Here is a 15251-nt window from a genome sequence, read left to right as displayed (position 1 = left end):
CTTTACCTTCTGTTGTTTCAGCCTTATGTTTTTTTTGATCATTGTTGATATTCACTGTAAGCATCTTTATGCAACGCACTGAGATAAAGTGCCACTCTTGCGATTCGGGATCCTTTTCATCATTGTGATTCGTTGTACTCGCACTATTATATAAAGTGCCATGGGGGGGATAGTTGTTTGCCGCTTATAGGCCCTCTTTCTCTAATTCCTCATGCAGTGTCGACGACACATGCCTTTATTTGTGTTTGTACCTCAGTCTCGATGTGTTTGGCTCCTATGTTGTAGGAGATTTTTGGCCCATCTTTTCAGCTGCCTGTCACCTCACCTACCTTAAGGGGAGGATATATTGTTGTTCTATGCTTCTTTGGTTGATGGTTCGTGCCTTCTATTTCCATGGAGGTTCCTTTGGTTGATGGTTCATGCCTTCTATTTCCATGGGGTTCTACAGATCAATATTTTGACAGAGTTTGCGGTTCTTCATGCTTCAGTGATGCTACTTCTTCATGATCACTCCTTGTTCCTATTTTAGGGGACAATTTCCCTAGTGGGAGACTTCTTCAGTTCTTCACTAGGTTCTTACCTCTTTTTGGGGGAGGGTTTTTCCCTTGTGGTTTTCTATCTTTCCCCACTTTCAGAGGTTGCATCTTCTTGCATTGTACTTGGGTACCTAACATGGCCTCGTTGCCGGGACCCATTTCTACATCCACCTAAGCTTCGCTTATGGGGGGGTGTTAGTGTAGTTTTTTATTTTTTCCTATTTTGCTAGGTTTTTCCTACACTTTTAATAATCTCGCTTAGGTTAATAAAGCATGTCTTATTAGGTGAATGGTTGTGAGGTGTCACCTTCCTACATGTGAGCATCCATTAGCTGTAGACATCAAGTGTAGTATCTGTTCTTATCAGTTTAATATCTGATACGTGGCTCAATGAGCCACACGATATTAAATTAATTTCTTGAGGGGGAAGACCCACAAAAAGAAGAAAATGAAGAATTGTGTAAAAACACAAAATGCTAAAATGTTCTTAAGTTTTATGAGGTCAAGGACTGTGTGAATTGCCCCCTTTTCTAAGAATTATGCCCACAATCTGGAGAGCATGATGTTTGGAATGTTATACATGCAAATGGGTTTAAAATTGAAATGTTGTACATGAAAGCTTGTCTGAAAATGAATTTTGAGCCAATTCTTTGGCTGATAATGCATTAAAATTTTGATTAAGAATGGTGGGACTTGTGGTATAGGATCTAAGGTAAGTTGCATTTCATTCAGATATATTTTTTTAAATCTTCTTGTTAATTTTTTCTTTTAAATTTGATGTGATTGGAAGAATCTTGTTATATGTTTATCATTGATTGATGCCAATTATTGAAAATTAGAACTAAGAAAATGGTGACAACAGATAACAAAAGTGTTTTATTAATCTGACAACACACATCAAATAGATTACATAGTCTCTATAAATAGAAGACTTTTAGCTACAAAAGAAATGTCTAGATCCTACATGTGGATGGTGTAAGAAGAAAGACGTGGAGTAGAATTGGTCTATTCAAACACTCTCCCTTATTTTCTACCACTAAAAACTTTGTGGGAGAAATTACTAAATTCAAATGGCTTCCTTAATAATGTTCTTTAAGTCTAATCAAATAGAATGGGTCCCCACATTAAGTCTTCTTAGGTACCCATTTACATTATAAAATTGTGGTTCCCCTTATATATCACTATCAATTTGAAAATTACTTTGGGTTTTTAACCAGTTTACCCATAACTATTTGTGATTTCCCCTAGATAATACAATTGATTTGCTTTTGGGTTTCTTACCCAAATAAGTGGTTTTGGCTTACCACAAACCCTTCAAAACTTTTATGTCTTGCACCTAAACAAGTGGTTTTGGCTTAGCACAAACCCATCAAAATTTTAGATTTTTCACCTAAATGAGTGGTTTTGGCTTACCACAAACCTTTCAAGGGATTCATCTAAATAAGTGCTTTTGGATTACCACAAGCCCAACAAAAAAATCACAAAAACATTATTACTATGATGGAGAAACCAACTTTGAACTTTTCTCATTCACCATAATTATTGAGTCCATATGAAAAATAATTCGCTTGCCAATTCTTCTTAGATCCTTCTTTTGGCACAATCTCCTCAAAATAAATTCACCATGAAAGTGTAAAAATCAAATTTCCAATCAATTTACATTAAAAAAGTCATAATTAACTATATATTGATCAAAGTGATTTAATTTAGTACAATAAAGATTTAAAATCTTTTGTAATATCATTAGTTATCTTTTATTAAGAATTATTTAAATTAATTTGCTAAAATCTCAATATGTATATTATAAGCCTTTCTTATAGATACAAATATATATAGGTTTTAATATTTATTTGTCATTGTTTGTCAAACTTAACTAAATAAATTGACTTTTATACAATTTGTAAATGATAGCTAATGCTTATTTTACTTATATATTTGTAAAATATAAGTATGCTAGTTAAGCTAGCATATCTATCATATAGGAAATAAAGAGAGTTATCAAGATTAAGAAGAAAAAAAAAAGTTGATGTTGTTTGGTAAAGTGGGCTTCTAACCATATGTGTAATTGGAACATTGTTGATAAGACTTAACTTTTGATGGGCTTGTCCCATCAACTTGATCATTTAGTTGATCTTGATAAGGTTGTTTGATGCCCTTTCTTTTGTTCTTGTTTCTCTTTCAGCTTGAATAAAAATTCACCCCTAAGAAAAGAAATTATGAAAAAAAGTTATGAAAATAATAGTGAAAATGAGGAGTTGTTTTTTACTGAATAAAAATAATGGTACTATCACATAGCTATTTTCACTTGATTAACTATAAAAAATTTCTTTTTTTTAAAATATATTATATTCAATTATGTTTTACATTGTTAAATTGTTCATTCATATTCTTTTTTTTTTTTTTTTGGGCAAATGTGGACGGGGCCACAAACTATATATTAAAATAGCTAGTTCGATAACTCCATGGGGAAAGAACTAGAAAGAAAACCCCATTTCCTCGTTGAAATACAAAAGAAATAAGCAGAAGAAAAGCAGCCCACAAAAGATAGTTGATATTCATTCATATTTCATTCATATTCATATTAATGATATTATATTTCCATTTGTATTGTTGATAGTTTTTTATGATGGATTTTATTGATCATTTGAGTTGGTCGTAAGAATACCTCAATGAAGGGAAAAAAAAATTATTACTTTATATTGACAAATTTTCATTAATACATAAACTATTGCACAATAAATTTATTAAAAAAAAATCTATTTAAGAAAAAATAATTTTATTTATTATAATAATTTTATTTATTATAATACATATTTAATTGTAATAAAATATTATAATAAACAATAAAACTTTGATAAGAATTCAACATTCATTGTTTTCTATTATCTTACTACTTTTCTTTGAACAATCTAACAATAGTGGAATGAGTGTGTACATTCGACCGTTCATGAGTGTGTACATTCGACCGTTCAAGAATGAATGATATACCATTCATTGGAGGTAAAAGAATATTTAAAAAAACATTATAGAAGATTACTCCTCCATATTTCTTGAAGCAATGCATTTAAAAATATTTAGCTTTTAGCTTAATTTCGTTAGACAAAATTAATATGTACAATACATCAATAGAGTCTTAAACAAGTGTCACATAGTGATTTGGATTTTCCTAGATTGTAATAACTTAAATTTAATTCAATTATAATTTAAGAAAAAGAAGTAAAATATAGATAATAAAAGTTTGATAAAGAAATCATTTAAATATTATATAATATTAAAATTAAGTTTTGCAATAATTAAATTAGTATAGAAGAAATGTATAATAGTATCCAAAATTATTTACAAATTCTAAATTAGTGTCTCGAATTTTAACAAACATTATAATTCATGAATCATACAATATAAAACCTCTTTATCAAATTTAATTGTATGCTATAAGAGCCTCTCCTCCAATTTTTTAATAAAAAATATTCGTCCTCTCAATTCAATATTATTAGAACCTAAATGTAATTATTCCTTACAACTTTAAATGCTATATACATCTCCTAATTAGTTTAGAAGTAGTTTATATTTTAAATTTATGATATTGTTTCAAGTTTTCAATCTTGTTTAAATCGTATCTAGTTTTATTTTAAAACTAAATAATATTTTTTTTAACATTAAAACTCATTTATTTTAAAAGTCAATATTAATATTTTTTTATAATGAAATTCTCAAAATCTAAATAAATTCAACCAATTATGTTTGACATAAATATTTTTTGTAAAATATAAATTAAACAAATAAATATAAAAACTATGGAAATATGTTATTTAGAAAAAATAATATTGTTATTGGTGGAAATTAATTCAAGTTTTAAGTCAAAGTTAATACTATTGCTTATGACAAATACAATAATGTAGAAATTTAAAAGAGCTAATTATTTTGGAATGTGGTAATTAAGTTATAATATAAATTTAATGTAAGAGTGTTTTATTTGTAGATTAATAGCTAGATAAAGGAAAAATCTAACTAAAGTGAGTTCCGTAATAGCATGGGGTTATAAATTAGAAGATAATATATTTTTAAAATATGTTTCTATCATGGAGTAATTAGGTTTGCTCAATAGAAACATAGAAAAAGTGCCACATAGTGGCTTGTATTTTCCATAAGAAATTATTAAATATGTGCATAATAGGAGTAATTAAAAGTTTAAATATAAGCATATAGATCATGTTGTATTTTGAAACAAACTTTGTTAAAATATGCATTAGATTAAATTTAATCTTAAAAATATAAAAGTAAAAAAAAATCCCAGAAAAGACTAAAAGATAGCTAAATTTAAACCAAATAATAAAAATATAAATTAGACACATTAAATGTTTGGTTATGAAAATTATTTATCTGAAGAAAGTATTTTATAATAATAATTACCTTAAACTTAAATCAAATAGTAACATAGAGTGGTACACATAGAAATTTAATAGTTATAATTTATTGAATTCGAATATGTGCATCCCCAAATATTGGTGTAGAATAGGGTAGTGCTTGCTAACTCGCTTCTATAAGAAATATTTGAACCAATCAAATTAACACAAAATAATTTTAGTGATTTTTGAACTTAAAAATCTCACACATTAATATTAAAAAGAATCAAAATGTGAAATTAAAACAAAAATACTTATGTTTCATTTGTTGAAATTCAAAATAAAAATCACCAGTTTAGAATAGGTGATTGCAATAGTATATTGCACAAATACAATAATATGAAATGTTTATTACATTCATATTCATTTATTTAGATATAAAATATCCAACTATGCATCATTATAAAAAAAAAGTGTTCAATTAGTTGATCAATAACATTTTATACGGTTGCAACAATCATGACAACAATGCTGATCCTTCTTTTCTTTACAACAAAGACAACTCCTAATTTTAGGACGATCTATTTCTTCATGAGCAAGAGTAGTAATAGTTCCATCAACTTCGAAAATGGAAGTCTTCTTATAAGATCCTTCTTTTGACACACTAGCTACTTCATTGAAGTTCACAGTATCTGCAAAATTTCCACATTCATTACATATATTTTAAAATTATTTAAAGTCTCCTCAAAATAATTGTACAAAATTAAAAAAATCAAATTTCCAATCAATTTACATTAAATAGGTCATAATTACATAAAAGTGATTTTAAGAAAACTACTTCAATCTTAATAAGTTCAACTTAAATTACTTGAACTTCCATTTATTAGTTGCATATAGATGTATTAATAGACTAATTACAATTTAGCTAAACTATTATTGTTATCTCACATTTCAGTTACATGTTAAAGTATTAAATTACAAGTGGGTAACATGTGGCATGGTTGTTTTGCCCATGGTTTTAGCCATGGCTTTGTAAAACCACAAATAAATAAACCATTCTACATCCTATAAATTACTACTAATTTACCATTATAACAAACAAATCTAACTCTTACGAAATATAAAATAAACCATTCTACTTCCTATAAATTATCATAATAAACAAAATCTTAATTATGATTTCCAAAGTCCAAAGTTCATTGTTAAAAAAAGACTTCAAATCCAATCCAATCAAACTCCACTCAAAATCAAATAAAAAATTTCAGTTTGGAGATTACCTCCTTTGTTAGAAACAGAAGACTGAGAAAGAACAACGGCGAGACATAAATTAATGGCCAGAATAAACATGAACACTCTTCTTCCTCCAACGCCCACCATTGTTTCTTCTCTCTCTTTTGCTTTCTCTTCCCAAACCTGAAATATTATTTTCTTCTGATTATTATTTTCCTCTTGAACTTAAATAACATCCATTTTTCTGTTACAGTAGATCTCGGAAATGAATGAAGTTACAGTGATGGTAGATAAAAGAGGATTAAAAAGATTTACCCAGATCTCTAGGAGTAAAGTATCTTCATTTTCTACACTGTGAGTAAAACATGTTGGAAGAAGTAATTTACCTTCCTCCACGTATACACACAACTATGCCAGAACTGCAGTATTAGTTTTGACTGTGTGAAATATTCCTTATTTTCTCTGAAAGTGAGGAAATATTTCTGCCGCATTTGTGCGAATAAGAGGGTGGACTTTATTCACCGTCCACGTAGAAGTTGTTAGAGTTGCAGAGTTCCTTTTAGCTTGTAACTCTTCGATGTTTGTTACTAGTTGGGATGATTTATCCAATTCTCAACTATAATTTAAAATTTTCAAAATACTTGTTTTATTATGTTTCATATTTCTTTATATTTTTTTAAAGAATACTCTTTGTCACAAGTGGCTCATTAGTTTAGTTGTATTTTTTTATTATTCAAAATTGAAATTTAGATAAAAGTGACTTAGGTATCGATAAATTTTAAATTAAGTGATCAATGAAGGATCTTGAGATTTTTTAATGAAAGATCTTTTGTTTCAAGTGATTCATTATTGTATTTGCCGTAGGCAATATACTATTGTAATCAATTATCTATAGTTCTAGTGATTATTCTTTTCTACTTCAACCAATCAAATGCATGTATTTCTACTTTCAAGTTTAAATTTTGAGTTTTGTAATGTTTATATGTATGATTTTTAACTTTGAAAATCATGAAAATTATTTTCTTTCAATTTGATTGGCTCATATATTTTGGGTCTTATAGAAGCGGATTTGCACGAACATCATCAATTTATTTTACTTGGTATTTTGAGTCTTACTACTCTATTAATATTCTTACTATTATAACTAACAATACTATTATAACTAACAATAAAACATATTATAACTAACAATAAAACATATAGAATAATTTATATTATAATAATAACATTAAATTAAATTAATATGAAATGTTAATTAGATTAAATACTATTAAATATTATCAGCACAATTATTGCTTTCTAACTATTAAATTTTTAACTTTCAACTATTAGAACTTTAGGCAAATACATGCCACTATGTGGCACTTGTTTTTGTTGTATCTTTGTTATTCAAAATTAAAATTTAGAGACAAAAGCCTAGAATACTTGTGAGTCTCTCATGTAGGAGGTCTTGCGTGGTGAGTGTTGAATGAAATATATTGGAATAAGGTATACTATGAATTTAATGAAAGAATAGAAAAGGAAGGGATCTTTTATAGCTATTTGTTTTTTGGTCTTATATGTAACATCTAACTATTATATGAATTATCTATTTTTAGGTCCAATATATATAACACCTAACTCTAATACAAGCCATTTGTGTCTATCTCTATAGATGTAACACCTAACTCTTATATGTAGGCTATATGTTTGTGTGGAGATGTATGTAACACTTAGTGTGATACAAGCCATATATTTTTGGGTCTACATAGGTAGTATCTAATGCTGATCTATTTTTAAAGAGCACAAGTTCTCCACCACCAAGTCAACTCAAACTTACATGTTAGAATCTCTCAAGCTCTAGAATATGTCACTTGCACCTAGCTATTGAATAAACTCAAATCTAGTTAAGTGGGTTCAAATCATAAGATTTTTCATTTTTTTCACTTACAAATTCAAATGATCATTTGATTCTGATTATATATTTTTATGAAAATTTGTTTAGAATTTATATAATATAAATTATCTTATTAAAAAAATTAATTTTATTTTTTTATTTTTTCTAAAATAGAACAACTCATAAAATTCATACTTAAATTTTTTTGAAAATGTACTAATCTTTAATGCACATTTTGATTTCACCTTTTAAAAATGTAAAAAATAAAATTATTCCTTTATAATTAATAATTCAATTTGGTAGAAAATAAATTAATGATATAACCACTCATATGACACACATTTCTAAGATAAACTTATCATGAATAGATAAAGTATTATAAATTTCTTTAAAAACATAACTACTAATAATTAGTAAAATAAAATATATAAATATTATATATTGATTATATTCATATATTGAATAAATCATATTGAAAGAATTATATAGATAACATTATCTAAATTATTATAGCATAAAAAATTATTTAAAATATAGTAAAATAAATCAAATATGTTGGTCTCAGATTGGTTTTGACAACTGAGTGTCAACACACTTAACCAATTCTCAAGTTGATGCCAAGTACAATATAAATGCCAAGCTATAGTATGTGTTCGGCTAGAGATTCAATAGGTGTCGAGTGAACTTCATGTGCCGAGCAAAATTCAAGTGCCGAGTGATAAGTGATGCTGAGTCACTATAGGTGCCGAGCAAAGTATAGATGCTGAGTGAAACAGAATTACTATAAGAGCTGAGTGAGACAAAATTCCTATATGTGTCGAGCATCAGAAAGTAGTAAGTGGTGAGCAACACAAAATCAACATACGAGTTTGTATCTTCACAAACTCAGATGTAAACCATTTTTGAAGTTGACTTAAGATGAATCTCAAAGGATTTTGAAGATAAGAACGAATCTTTTGCATTACCTATGTAGTCAACATGTAGCCAATAAGAAAAATGGAGAAGGCATGCAACCAATAGGAAAAATGAAAGAATTGAGTGCGAAATGAAAAATGAATATGGATCGTAGATTCATACCTAACCCTAAGTCTTCGAAGCCTTTAAAAGGAGGATGAAACCCCATTGTGTATCCGCATGTGAGAAATGTATGGGTGAATTATAGTGAAGTTCAGAAGGGGTGTTTAAAGACTTAGACAGAGCAGAACAACATTGCAAAATTTAGTTGATTAGAACAGAGCAATCAAGATTTTGAGGAGAGACATATCAGATCGGCAAGGATTAGAGTAGACAAAGCAAAACAAGGAACTAGAATTAGCAATTGAAGATTGCAAGTCATCAGGTCAAGACTTTCGAATACTCTCTAGCCATTATATGAGGAATGAAAATCCTTTCATCAAATTGGTTTAATAGCCATGTTGTAAGCCTTTAAACAAGATGCTAAATCCTTTACTAGGGTAACATTCCAAGTGAATGTTTGTAAATCCTTTAACCAGGTCACTTTTAACAAGGTGTAAAGTCTTTAACATGATAGGCCTTTCACTGGGCAGACCATTGGAAGTGGTCAAACTTTCTAACCTTAAATAGTTACATATTGTTGCAGTGATACTCTGTGGGTGTCATCCCCACCCTAGTTTTACCTTCTCATTTTGGAGGGTTTCTAGGTTACTAAATTCTTGTGTTCTCTATTTTCATGCATGTCTTTATTTTTCATGTTAAGTAGATACATTAGATGCATATAAAAAATCTCAGCTAAAATGTTAAAGGAAATTACTTATGATTCATGCCCCCCTCCTCAGAAGAAAATCTTCCTATTTGTAAATTCCAATAATTGGTATCAGAGCCAAGTTATCACAAGAAGGAGCCTTACAGCTTGGAGAAAAGATTTGTAAATGGAAGTCTACAAACTTGGGAAGATCATAGAGAATCAGGTAATTGATATACAACTTGCTCTACACACTTTGGAAGAAGCTAGAGAAGAAATGATAAAATCCTTAAAGAGAAGAAGAGACATCATCATAGCTGAGAATGATACACAATACAAGGAGATTGACACCTCAAAATTGTTTGCAAATGGAGATTCCAAAGATTTTGATGCAACAATAGTAGACCTAATGGATAAGAATAGAGCTCAAGCAGAAGAAATTAGAACACTCAAGCTTGAACAAGAATCACAAGCCACGATGCTTTGTAAAGTGACTGAATAGAAGAAAAGAGTCATTAAAGATAAGGCTATGCTAGAAGAAGACAAAATAAATCTTGCCAATAGACTGGAAAAAAAGTTAATTGCGTTTGCAAGAATTTCAAACATACAATTAGACACCCTAAGCTAGATGATGAATGCACATCATAAATTGAATACCAAGGACATTTAAATCTCTACACTGAAGATGCAAAATGAACAACTGCAAAATAACTTGAAAAGAGAGAAGGAAATTGCAGAGAGCTTCAACAAACCCAATGAGGCCATCAAGTACTTTGAGCAACTATTGAAATCACCAAGAGCTAGCAATGATACTTCAAGACTAGGATACACCAATACTAAACAAGGAGAGTCATCCAAGACTATAGAAGGAAGAAGTAACAAAGGTAAGAATATTAAACCTACTTGTCATTTTTATGGTAAAAAGGGACATACCTCTAATGTATGTAGGAGCAAGAATGCCCATCAACATGACAAATCTAAGAATGTGGGTACTATCATAAGTGTAAAAAGCAAAGACATCAAGCACATGACTGGAGGACTAGGACTATCAAACACCAAGATTTGAAGGTCACTTCTACAATTGCAAGAAGTATGGACATAGAGCTTTTGAGTGCAGATCAAAGCCTATGTGGACACCTAATCAACTAGCAAGGGGAAATAACCATGGGCATCACTACAATTAGGACTACAACACCAAGTATAATTGTCATTACTATCAGGAATATGGACACATTCCTAAAAATTGCATAAGAACACATTTCAAAGGAAACTACAACAGATGGCTCAGCCAAACTATATGCTTCATTTCCTTGAAGACTGGTCATATCAACAAGAATTGCCCAACAAGGTCAAAGGCACCCAAACTAGAGATCAACAAAAGGAAAAGAGGTGGATGTTGAACACATCAGAGGAGAAATGAATAAGACATGGAAGAAGAAATATGGGAGTAGCACATCAAATGAAGGGATCGCTTCACCTAAAAGGTCAAACGATCACACTTCATCAAACTAAGCACAAGAAGACATATGGGACTAATTTACAAGGCTTTATCATACATCAGTTCCTAAAATAAGCAAGCACTGAAAAGAAGAGATCAACAAGAATAAAGATGCAAAGTTAAAACTTCAAGATTTCATTAGTGTTGTCAAGTTCTCCTTAGATGCCATGTAAAATTTTAATACATGCTGAGTTGATTGCCAAAGACAATAGAAGTCAAATGATTAGTTGCAGCCAAGTTGGTAGTGGAAGCCCAGTAAAGAGAAATTTTAGTTGAGGCCGAGTAAGAGATACTTCTATGGATGCCAAGTAATGCAAAAATGCTTAAGAAGTTGAGTGGACAGCTATAAATGCACTAAGCATTAAATGCAATGAAAATAGGGTATATTATCGCATTTTGAATCATTTTTCTTCATCGTGAACAAAGAGCAAAGATAAAGAACAGTGAAAAATGACTTCAAAGTAGAGAATCTAGAATATTGAGCCAATTTCAACAGTGATTCAGCACAATTTCATCAAATTTGAGGTATTTACATTTGTGCAAAGTTATGTAGTTTCACGCTTTCTTTGTGTTCAAACCCTAGATTGCACAAATGGATTCTAGCTCTAGGAAAACTCAGGAGAAAGAGCCATTTGAAGTTCAATTAGTGTCTAACAAAGTAAAACAACTAGATTTTTTGCCAATTCTTGAAGTGGCATATAAAAATGACCCAGCTAGAGCCCTATTTGTAATACCCCCTAAGGTAGTTATGGTCCAAGATGTTAGGAGATGTTACAATTGCAAAATTGGAGCCATAAGTGATATGGAGATGAGGGAAGCCTATGAGAGACTATGTGAAAACAAAGTTTTGAAAGAGGAATATCAAATTGTTGAGAAGAAGGGTTTGACGTGTACCCTAGAATTCCCCACAATTTCAAAACTGAATGGATCAGGATATTATTGAGTAGAATTCATGATGGAAACTTATGGTTGGATGATGGTCTAGTAAAAATAACAGGAAGGGTTGTACATAGAGTGATAGCGTACCCAACCCTAGATCGACCAAAGATCCTTAGGAGTGATTCTAAGGAAGCTATTGAGAAGAACACTGGTGCCAAATGGAACAAGAGAGGAATGAAAATAGACAACATCCAAGACCCTCTTGTTGATTGTTGTTATAGTTATTGTACACAAATTCTACCAATCTAGTAGACTTAACAGTGTACCATGTATTGCAATGGATGTGGGCTACAAAATAGTGAAAAAGGATCATACTTATGATCTTGCAGAACTGCAATTACAACAGATCAATGAGAATTTAACAACAATAAGGAGAACCAAGAGAGCACAATGCAAGTTTGGTGCAATTTTGATTTGCATATTTTTCTATGTGCGAATGAATTTCCATCCTTTGGAAAAGTAATCTAGAAGACCAGTAGGTCCATAGTAGCTCGAGTTAATGAATACATTGAACAAATGGGAGATAATTTTGAAACCCTTATGACTAGCTATTTTGAAAACTTCAAGAAGTCCATGAAGCAGAGGCTAAGAATACTAGTTTCATTGGTAGGATAACATGTAAATGATATATGCTTTCTTGTAGATATTGACTACACTTATATACAAGCAGCTACACCAAGAGTTAGATGGTTAAGACCTCTTGGCTATGAAATAAATATAGATGAGGCATCAGCAGCTATAACTGCAGTATTAGTTGAGGAAGTAGACAAAAGTGCACCACATTTTGGATCTTTTGATGTGGTCAAGTCAAAGATGGATATGTAGTTGAAGACTGCCTCCACACTAAAGAAGAAGGACAAATTGGTTAAGAAGTTAAAGGCCAAATTTGGTGAAGGCACTATTGGAGGAGAAGAAGAAGATGAAGAAGTTGAGGATGATGAAGAAGAACAAGGACATGAAACACTTGCTTTGACCCAAGGCATGGGTAAGGATGTAGAAGAAGAAGAAGGTGTCAAGCAGGAAGCACCCAAGGTTGGACCAAAGAAGAGAAAGACATAGAAATAGCCAGTTGCACAACCCAAGGGGAAGAAGAAAGAAAAAAGCCAAGCCTAGCCAAGCCAACTACAAGAGCAGATACCAGGGCAACAACTCAAGTGGCAAAGGAACAGGGGAAGCAAAGAGCCACAAAGCAAGGAGGGCCTATAGAACAAAAGAAAAGAAGAAAATGTGTTGCACCGCTAGAGTCAAATGAAGAAAAGACAGAATTTGACAATGATTAATACAAATTGGTAAGACATTCTACCAAGTCTAAATTGGAAAATGTTTGTAATAACATTAGAGATAATGCAGATCTAACTAGTTTAAAGACCATTGATTTTAATAAATTGTCAAGAGAAGAACATAACATAGTGGAAGAGTCCATCTACACTATGATGGCTAAGTTCAAGACTACCCCACTTGAACTAGACAATTTTATGCCTAAGGAGAACCACAAAAACTCACAACTTTTTTGAGTCAATATAGAATGACAATAAAGAAAATCAAGAACTACACTTGAAAATGACCATTATTACAATGTTGATTCATGATTCATAAACATTTGTACAATACTGTGAGAATGCTCACTACAAGAGAATCAATAGTTTATACTACAACAATCTTGATTTTAGAACAAGAAACCAAAAGCATATCTCATTTCATTTTCTTGCACCAAGAACATAATAGAGATTTTCAATTTCAGAGACAAAAGCTGTACATACTTTCCAAAAAATTTATCTTGATCAAAATTTCAGTATAGTGTTCCCTTATTCTAAATTCCAAAAAGTCCCCTATTACATTGATTTTTAGGAATTTATAGCTATTCTAGAATAACCTTTCAGGTTTGTAACTACTCAAAAAGTTAGAGTTTGGACTACTCCAAAGATAGTTCATAACCAAATCTAACTTTCAATGCTTAACTACAGTTAGAAAAAGTTAAGACACTAACCAAAACCAAAGTTAGTTCTAAAGTTGACCTTTTTACAAAATACATAAATAAAAAATTGAGACAACTTTAGACATATGCACTTCTAACTTTTAACTATGATCACTAATATTTTCCAAGTTTTCTCTCTGGTCTATAGGTGTTGTGAGTAGCTAAGTCAAGTTTTCCTTGTACGCTCTAAATGATTTTATGACCTAAGATAAAGTTTTGTTTTTAATGATGATTAAACTCTACATCTTTAGCTTGCATAGCTCATGTCTCTTTCTAACTTCATCCAACTCTATGACATAACCTTACAAGTTTTGAGTACATAATTCCAATTCCACTGAGAGACCACACAATCTTGTCATAATACTATGATCTGAACTTTTTTTAATGCCAAGTTCAGTGCTAATTTTTCCTCTATGCATTCTAAAATGGAAGATATGTCTAGATTTTGAGTGTGTTCACTAATAAGAATACCTTCCACAATCATCGGTGTATCCTCCAAGGCCTTCTTTTTAAGTAACTTACATGAGTTTAAGAATTGCTCTCCATCACCCAATTGTTGATTCATGCTATCATTCTTCCATCTAATGTTTTCTAGCCATATGTCAATTTTCTCTTCTTCTCCACTGGTGATTAACTTTAGTGATTTGACTATATCGCTATCCATTCCTTTAATCTCTACTAAATTATCATCAATTTCTCTCCAAAATGTTTGTTGTTCCTTGAGCATTGTTAACTCCTTTTGAATCTTTTGTTGTATATGATCTACTTTGGCAAATGCAATTTTAACCTCCTAAAATAAGCTTGATGCTCATTCTTTCATGCTTTTTACCCATGCTTTCACCATCTTTCCATAAGTTTGACATTCTCCTATGTCTTGAATGGTCTCTTCATCAAACATCTTGTTGGGATCTCCTATGATTTCCGTAGATGAGCTAGGATCTAGAAAGGAATCACCGACCATCAATCAGATGCATGAAGAAAGTGCTCAAAATTGACACTTGAGTTGATTCTTAGCTTGATTATCTCTCCTTGACTGTTCCATTAGGATAGTAGCTGACACTTGGAAATTGTGTTCTTGTCCCTCATGGGTAGTCTGACCTAGATCCACTTTAGTGATGCGAAAATCAGATTCATTTGCCTCATTTATGTCCT

The 15251-nt window shown here is 30.7% G+C and overlaps 1 long non-coding RNA gene and 1 pseudogene across 1 annotated transcript; one reads left to right on the top strand and one right to left on the bottom strand.

Annotated features, from left to right (window-relative positions):
- Positions 1–859: 859 nt before the first annotated feature.
- Positions 860–973, top strand: LOC149527963 (U2 spliceosomal RNA; annotated as a pseudogene).
- A 4205-nt stretch (positions 974–5178) lies between these two features.
- LOC149527962 (uncharacterized) lies at positions 5179–6307 on the bottom strand. The gene is made up of 2 exons (XR_016358746.1): positions 6157–6307; positions 5179–5571 (listed from the first exon to the last, which is right to left on the bottom strand). It is a non-coding gene; the product is annotated as an uncharacterized LOC149527962 (long non-coding RNA).
- Positions 6308–15251: the final 8944 nt, after the last annotated feature.

This window comes from Cupressus sempervirens, chromosome 11 (genome assembly GCF_028749045.1).
Source record: "Cupressus sempervirens isolate cs-2001-9-10 chromosome 11, ASM2874904v1, whole genome shotgun sequence".
NCBI classification, from domain to species: domain Eukaryota; kingdom Viridiplantae; phylum Streptophyta; class Pinopsida; order Cupressales; family Cupressaceae; genus Cupressus; species Cupressus sempervirens.
This window is presented reverse-complemented; position numbering and strand designations above follow the sequence as displayed.